The sequence below is a fragment of the Apostichopus japonicus genome, chromosome 8 (assembly GCF_037975245.1).
Source record: "Apostichopus japonicus isolate 1M-3 chromosome 8, ASM3797524v1, whole genome shotgun sequence".
NCBI classification, from domain to species: Eukaryota; Metazoa; Echinodermata; class Holothuroidea; order Aspidochirotida; family Stichopodidae; genus Apostichopus; species Apostichopus japonicus.
In genome coordinates, this window is record NC_092568.1 from 6,096,335 (window position 1) to 6,104,645 (window position 8,311).

Here is an 8,311-nt window from a genome sequence, read left to right on the forward strand (position 1 = left end):
AGGTGATGATGGGCGGTACAGGTGGGGATGGGAGAGTAAAGGTGGGGATAGGAGTGTACAGGTGGGGATGGAAGGATACAGGTGGGGATGGGAGGGTAATAGTAGGGATGGGAGTGTACATATGGGATGGGAGAGTAAAGGTGGGGGATAGGAGTGTACAGGTGGGCATGGGAGTGTACAGGTGGGGATGGAAGGATACAGGTGGGGATGGGAGGGTAATAGTAGGGATGGGAATGTACATATGGGGATGGGAGGGTAAAGGTGGGGATGGGAGGGTAATAGTAGGGATTGGAATGTACATATGGGGATGGGAGGGTAATAGTAGGGACGGGAATGTACATATGGGGATGGGAGGGATCCGGAATGAGTGGCTTCAGTGCAAGCAGTTTAGTCATTTGTAGAGAAGGTCAATGGATTGTGCAATATTTGGAGGAAGGTACAGTATCATCTGAACTTGTAAATATCTAGATTCCTACACATTGGTAATTAACTCATAACAGTAGACAGTACTATAAATGGCTGCCAAGAAGAGACAGTGTTTATATAGTATACAGGACTTTGAACTGAACTGATAAGATTTAAGCCCTTTATATATTCATAGTCACAACTACTTGCCCATATGTGTTTGCATTGCAAGGCATAAACACTGCTGGTGTGTCACCTATTTACTGGGATTCCAGATTACAACTCTGTCAAGTCATCTTGATGTAAATGTCTCTATGAATGCTTCATTATGATTGGTTTACCAATTATAACATTCTCAAACGTTTGTTAGCTCAGATGTATCTATGTCACTATGTGTAGCTGTTTAGCTGTGGTCCTCAGTTGTTCATGGTGTACACATGTCCAGGCCTTTGTGACATAAATCTTAAGTATCATATAATTATAACGTCTTTTATAATGCTGATGATACTCAACTTTATGTTATGTTTAAGCCATCTCATGATCATGGCCAATCTTGTATTAAAACACTACAAGCATGTATTGTTAAATATTATTAATAGTGATTGGATGAAGAGCAATTTTTTGAAACTGAATTATGCAACAACTGAATTTATTCTTTTTGGATCATGTAACCAACTGTCAAAAATAACCATACCTTTCATAAATTTGGGAAATTCAGAAATAACACCTGTGCCATAAGCAAGAAATCTAGGTCTGATGTATGATGCATCCATGACATTAAAGCCACACACTAATCCAGAAAGAACTGCATTGGCTTCCTGTTACTTACAGACTTGTTTTGAAGCTAATGCTGATTGTCTGTGAGTCTTGTCACAATGTGGAACATGTTACCACTTGAAATCAAGATGGCTGAGAGTGTCACCTCCTTAAAGGGTGTGAAGACTCGCGCACAAAGAAACGTCTAATGCCGGTAATCTGACCTAGTTTCAAATGAGGTGTAACAGAAGTGTTAGACACCACCATCGATCCCAGAAAATACACACACAGCTTGTTACCGTTGGTAATTAGACACTAGTGTACGGTCAGTACATACAGCTGCAGTCAATACCCACAGCACAGTGTACAAAAAATACAGCGATGGACATCTCAGGCCAGCTAAAGATAACAAGGTATCACGTTTCATTACTGTCTACCTTTTGTAGCGACAAGAGAAAAACTTCACTTGCAAGCAACAGAAAGTTAACTTTTTAAAGATGGCGGCACGCTGTTTGGGGCGAGTTTTCAACGTCTTTAAAAAAAGACTTAAAACTAACCTTATGCCCTTTTCTGCATGGATATGGACATACATTATACATCCATTGTTATTTATTGCTATTATTACTATATGCTTTGTGCGAGTTTGACCATGGAGCTATTACCGAAATAGCTCCATGATTTATTAAAGTCAACTGTTTTTCTTAAGCAGTCAAGGAAAGGTTAACTGCCAGAGGGTTTAGCTCTGTGAAAGGCATATACAGTGTGAAAATATGACATCTGTATATCTTTTGTGTCCAGAGGATAATAGTCGAACTGCTATAGCATTATGTCCTAACCTTGAATTGTTGGATGAAATACACAGTCTTACACACCTAGATGCGTTGTTGTCAGCATCCAGACTTTACCCCCTGCAGTGGTGTAACCATGGTAACACTTCCATCGTAGTAACTAGCTTTATGTGGAGGAAGGAATATTTGCCATACCAAACAGTAGGTCAGTAATTTTAAAGCCTGGTATGGGAACGAATATGATTATGATAAATCAAAAAGCAGAAACCATGTAAACTTAGTATCTCAAGAAGAGAAGTTTTAGGAATGTCTGCTGGAGCACTAAAACTGTCAACTCCTTTTGTGATCAAAACCTCAATGCACTTTGTATCTCGTTTCTTTGTTCACATGAACATTCACCAGGTGCTTGCTTTTGCGTATGTAAGCATTATAACTTATGTTGGGAAGTATGGTTCCAGTGCCCTTCAATATACATCTATTTATACCAGTGAGCCCCCACCCCCCCTCCCCTTGCCAAATAAAGTAACCAACCCCCACAAGAAAAAATGTAATAAGAAAAGAAAATGAAAAGAAAATTTGTCAGGGTTCTAATATGACAAAAGAAATTGTCATTCAAGGGTATAAAATGATGTAATTCATATTGCTATTAGTCCTTTACATATTCATCATACAAGCTGCCAGCCCATGTACAGAGCCAGTCAATTCAAAGGTACATCCTATTTGTTGAAGTAATAGCTTTCAATACTCAATGAATTCATCTACAATGCCAGTAAATAATTAGCAGGAACTCATAAGTTTCAGATGTTTATTCCAAAATTTTAGAAGATAAAAAGAAATCAGAAAACATTTAATGTGTTTGTGGTATCTGGTTCCTCAATCCCTTCCCGAGCTCCCTCAAGAAAAATAATTAATCTGTGTTTACTACTTTACCGTGATCAGATCCTTTTGCTATTTCATGCATGTCTTTTAAAAGTGGATTGGATATGGATGCATATATTGCAATGGTTACTCCTTATACTTTCTTGATTGTTGTTAAATGTAATCAATATTGCTTGCAAATATGCTACAAGGTCACATAATGGCTTTTAAATGTCATCCTTAAAGGGGTTTGTCTCACTTAGACATTTAAATTATAGGAGTAAAGGTAATTTCTATGGAGATATGTCAATTGGACCATTAACAAAAAGATATTAATATTTTTCTGTCAGTAGAATTTAGAATACAAGCATACCACATAGACTTTGAAAAGGGCTTTCAATAATTCCAAATTTGCTTTTGTTAGATAGCTAGAGTTACATATGCCAGCTGAATTTCATGAAGATTCACCCTACTTGAAAGTATTAAGTTTTTCAGTTAACTGCGTAAGACTTGATTGGACATGTGATGTTCTTAAGGGATGCTCCATATGTTTATCTTGAAAGTCCTGAATGCATAGCTGTATGTTGGTTTCCATGGTTACATGTTGTTATGTTAAGGATAGGATTAGGAGACAGTGGGATTTATATTCCTTGTATGCTCCCTCACTCATCTGCTGTAACAATAAAAGGCATCCATTGCAATGAAATGAAGCAAAATCTATCACCAACAATTACTTCTTTTTCCTCTAAGAATCTGGCTTTTGCTTAAATTTAACCCAAGATGATAATAATAGATGCAGCTTTCATTTTTAGTCAGTAAGGTTTAAAGATTTAATGTTGTATAACAGCACCCTCGCATGTGAGCAACACTTTTGGGCAATTTTAACAAACCTATTCCTGCTAAGGTAATAGACCTAGAATTGGTCTAATTAATTCAGTCAAGTAGATGCTACGCTAAATAATTTATTTAGCAACTAATTGATCAGCGCAGATAGTTTTCATGAATATCATTAAACATGTACAAATGGATAACTGGCCTTTTTAGACTTTTTCTTAGATATTTTTAAACTTATATAGTTTAGTTAGTGAACTGTATATTTTGCTTTCAATGAACTTTTGATGTTACATAGCATCATGGAAAATGTACCAACTTTAATGGCAAAAATGTAGTTTTGCTTGCCTGACATTCAGAGTACCAGATCTCTTATCAACAGTGTTGGGCTGTTAGGTGATAAAACCAGATCCAAACATGGTTAACAGCATCCATTGTAAAATGAAATAAGTGATTAAAACATGACAATACAACCTAATGTTACATTCATTGTGAAATGAAGAATACAAAATGATGTTATATTGTGACAAATCAAAAGTAGAAAAGGGAAAAAGAGAGAAGCTTTCATGAGCCATCATGCATTAGTTAATGCTTCAGTTTGAAATAATTAGAGTACTAATTAAGTAACTTTGTATAAGATTTGCCTCCAAAGAACTTTCATTTGCTTTATTTTACAAAATTTCAATTTCTGTCCGATCTGAAGAACTCTTTATATGATGTACAGAAAGTCAATTTTTGTAAATCCTGAACAACGCATGACGACCTACTTCAATTGTCCTTCATGTTAACAAATGTAAATAGGGAAGAATGTGTAATTATTTTATAATTCTTATCAATTGCTTTAAGAGTGTAACCATTTTATTGTTGCTAAAGAGCAAAATCCCTGGTGATCTTAAAGAAGATTTCAAGTTTTAGTTTACAAAGAAATTACATATTTTGTATGGTTTATGTAAATTGTTATGAAAAGAGAGTGGCATATATGATATCGTACTGGACTGGCTATATCCTAGGTATTCAACTTGTATGTATAAATGTATTATCCTTTGTAACCATATGCCTTTAGTTTTATATGTCATTTCTGTTTGTGTTTCTGCTAGAGTTGTTTTTCAAGTTACAGGTTTGGGCATCTCCTTGGTATCTTCTGTTGCTGATGCTTGTGCATAGTATTGTATTGATACTGACACATCAAGACTTGAGGTCTTGTTTAAATTCTGCTAAATATGCTAGGAAGCAGCAAAATGGTCAGCTATAGTCAGTAAAAATTCTATCATCATCCGGGAATAATTTTGAGGAGTAGCACCCCCAGAAAACAGTTTTGCAAATATATGAGGGTGGTAGAATTTATGAACTTTACTTAATATTAGAACAACTTAAAGGGACAGTCCAGTGGCAGACAGTTTGACAATTAAACGGAAAAGAAAAGTATTCCACACTGTTAGTTGGAAATCTTTAATATCTTGTCCTTAAATCGATATATGGTTGATTGAAAGGAATATTTTTTCCTTGGAGTACATCACAATAGGTCGTATGTGATGTCATACTGTCAAGTATAATCCTTCAAAAGATTGACTTTTTCTACTTGAATCTTATTTTTACATTATATCCTTTAAACCTGATACATTTGGAATGTTTGCATAGCTGCCAAGATTCTCTTTATTTAGAATTTCATCAAAATACAACTTTTTGTAGAAATATAATTTCCCTCTGGGAATTAGTGAGTTAAATAATATAAAGAAATTTTCATACACTTTTCAACTGACCTACTGTGATGACATCATTCACACTGCTGTTGCCAGATACATTCACAAATTACCACCAAATTTGAAAAATGCTGTAAGGATGTGGTTTTGACCTGTGAAGTTTGGGCATTTTTTATTACAAGATCATCATCAGCCAAAATGGGATATCCCTTTATAAAAAAGAAGATGATTGGATTGGGATTAGGAGAGGGTGGTGGGGGGATTAATCTGGGTGGAGAAATTTTGGAAGGGGAAATCACGTAAAAGCATGCTTCCGCTACTGGTGTAAACACATTACTGTTATAATTAAGGTACCATTTAATGACTTTCTCACATTATAGGTCAGAAATTTCATGATTTCATAAATTAATAATGCAAATAGAGTCCAGGAAAGAATACCTGAATATCTCATTTAAATAACAGCCAGGAATAATGATGGTATGTCTCCTCCCACTGATCAACTCTTAAACGTTGATGTATGCATGTGTCCAGTAGAGCTGCTGATGGAAAGAATTTGTGCATATTGCAATTATCACACGCTTTGGCTAAATAATGGTGTTATAGCACCTCACAATGAGTAACTAAAATACTGCTGAAATAAATAATTTCACAATTGGAGAAGCGTACTTAAGCATAGGTGTGATTTAAGGGAAGGTAAGCTGATAGTTCTTTCAAGTTTGCATTCCATTTGAGAATTGATGAAGTAAGTGTTCATGCCGTCTACTTTGAAGAAATGCTTTTGCAAATGTGTTAGCATTATTTTATATTTGTTTATATTCTACTAAAACTAAGGAAATATAATTACTCTGAAGGATTTAGATAAACTAATTTATTACAAACGTTTACTATAGGAATAATGAGTAAGCAAGTCAATTCAAAGAGATGAATTTTTTTTTAGATGAAATAAATAACAAATTATTAACGTTTGACATGTTGTTAAAAATCATGGAAATATTGATTCTTGGTGCCTTTTGAGCAATTGACTTTGTTATGTTCATGTTTGTTGTTTGTTTTTCTCTTACTACTGCATTTTTCGGCAATTTTCAGATTTTTATTGGTTGTTCTTCTCTGTGTCAAGATTTGAGTTAAGATAAACTACCTTATGGTCAGTGCAGTATCCTTTGGTCTTTCTTTAAGCTGGCATTAATTTTTTTTACGTTCTTCCAAGATTATGGGATGTCGATTAAAGATGCCAAATACAAATGAAACCTGCGGACTGGTGCTGTTCTAGCTTAGTACTGGTGATATATTACACAAGTAATAATACCGGTGTTGTGGCCAAGTAGATAAAGGCATTTTAAGCAATCGGGAAGTTCGATCCCCGGCCAGGTCAAAGTAAGATAGATTTTTCATCCAAGAGCAGTCAACGGTTTTCCCATCTGAAATGACTTTCTAAATTAGGAGGATAACAAATTTGAGATAAAATGTTGAATTGGAAGCCACCGCACATGAACCTAAGCTGCTTGTGCTTGACTACTTCATATTTTCATTAAAATTTGCTGAACATAAGTAACTGGACTGTCTGGTTTTGTGGGGTACGTTTTATCTTATGGTTGCCATTGAACAAATTATTAGTTTAATTTTTTTTTTAAATTGTCAATGTTGTTCTTATGATGAGAATTACAAATGTGGTGTATTTTATATTGGTTCTAAATCATCTGACAGAAAATAAATGTGAAAGTTACTGCTCAAGCAGTGCAGAAATATATTTTGATGAAATGAAGAAAAAAAAAAGGACTTTATTTTCTATTTCTTTATTGTATTACTCTACATATATCATTAACTTCAGAATTTCCAATAATTTGGACATTGTGTCTCACAAGAAAGTGTAACTGGATCCTTCTATGTCTGACTGGTCTGTTTCCCTTTATATGTCTTTCGTCTCAACATAATGGCCTATGGAATTTTATTTCAATAAATCTATTTGACAGCCTACATGTAAACTATACAGCAATGTCTTTTCCCTCAGCAGGATCAATTTGTGATGCTCCAAAATGAAAGCCAACACCATAAATGATAGAAGTGCAGATAGCAATAAATCAGCATTATTTTTGGTTTCGATGATAATCATAACCTTTGCATTCATGATGGCGTATGTATGGGTGTATATACGTGCGTGTGGGAGTGTGTTTGTTACGCCCAGCTTGTAAACACAAAATCTCAAGAAGGGAAGGTCAGACCAATTTCGTATTTGGTGTGGAAGTACCACATTGAGTACAAGAAGCTTATTGTTTTTGGTTGAGGTCAAACATCATTTGGGGTCACCAGGGGTCAAATTGTGAAAATTTTGTAAACATGATATCTCGAGAAGGAAATCTTTGGCAGACCTCATATTTGGTGTGAAGGAGTACCACATTCTGTGAAAGAAGCCTATTGTTTCTGGTGGAGGGAAAAGGTCATTTGGGGTCACCAGGGTCAAATTGTGAAAACCTCGTAAACACGGTATCTCAGTACTGTAAGCTTGGGCATACCTCATATTTGGTGTGTAGGAGTACCACATTGAGTTAAAGAAGCCTATTGTTTTTTGGTGGAGGGAAAAGGTCATTTGGGGTCATCAGAGGTCAAATCGTTAAACCCTTGTAAACATGTACACCCTCACTAAACATTACGCCAGATTCATGAATAAAACTGCTCATGTTACATCATCGAAACTACAATGCATTTTTGCATTCTGGTTCTTTTTTATTGTCTGATATGGTTGATTAATTGTTAACAGGTTGGCAAATTTTACATGTAACATTACATTTGAACAACAAATTGTTCTATATAGCACTTTTAGGCTTCCTTCATAGCAGATAGCCAAGGGCCACTAGTAAAGCCACTCATCAGGATGTATTATAACTATTTCTGCAAAAGGAACCTGAACTTCAAAACATTTGGTCATCATTAATTTTGATATCCATCTTTCTACTTCAGGTTTCCTCTCCCCACTTC